At 39.8% G+C, this 683-nt stretch overlaps 1 non-coding gene across 1 annotated transcript; it reads right to left on the bottom strand.

Annotated features, from left to right (window-relative positions):
* Positions 1-380: 380 nt before the first annotated feature.
* On the bottom strand, positions 381-462 carry Trnas-cga (transfer RNA serine (anticodon CGA)). Its single transcript has one exon. It is a non-coding gene; the product is annotated as a tRNA-Ser (tRNA).
* Positions 463-683: the final 221 nt, after the last annotated feature.

Genomic DNA, 683 nt, shown 5'->3' with positions numbered 1-683 from the left:
TAAAGTCTACAGGACCTCTAGTCACTTATACAATTTTTATCTATGTTTCACGATTAGTTCACAGATTTGTAATCTATAAGTGAGCTATTTCGATGGTGTAGTTTCCACTCAATAACGAGCACCTAACGCGATTTACAGGCGGATTATTACATAAAATTGCAAGTTACTGCACGTGAAATAACAATGAGAATTTTTTTATTTCTAAAAGTCTTAATTTTCGTACATACGTAGAGAAAAACCTGAACATTTTCGGTATTGAGAAAATTAGTTGTATTTACAAAATATTATTACATGAATGCAGTTTTGATCTACCAGTAAATTATGGCATCATGATAGCAATATCTTGTCATTTGTTATTGTTTCTTATTAAGAAAAATTTTCGCTGCGGACAGGATTCGAACCTGTGCGGGGAAACCCCATTGGATTTCGAGTCCAACTCCTTAACCACTCGGACACCGCAGCTCGATGGGAGAGCTTGCCTGTATCGATACATCTCGCCAAGTGCTTTGTACGAGTAAGTTATCGATGTTACCAAAGGTAACGACACGTTTCTTCCGACGGTTTATACAAGAACTGCACACTTTGCCAGCGTGGACGATCTAGTCACCGGTGGCGTTTGCTGCTGAGTGGCATACGCAACGCGGTTGGATTCACTACGTCACCTGAGACACTGCTTTCCCCGT

This window comes from Schistocerca gregaria, chromosome 1 (genome assembly GCF_023897955.1).
Source record: "Schistocerca gregaria isolate iqSchGreg1 chromosome 1, iqSchGreg1.2, whole genome shotgun sequence".
Taxonomy (NCBI): Eukaryota; Metazoa; Arthropoda; class Insecta; order Orthoptera; family Acrididae; genus Schistocerca; species Schistocerca gregaria.
Note: the sequence above shows the minus strand (reverse complement) of the source record. Positions and strands in the feature narration are given on the sequence as shown.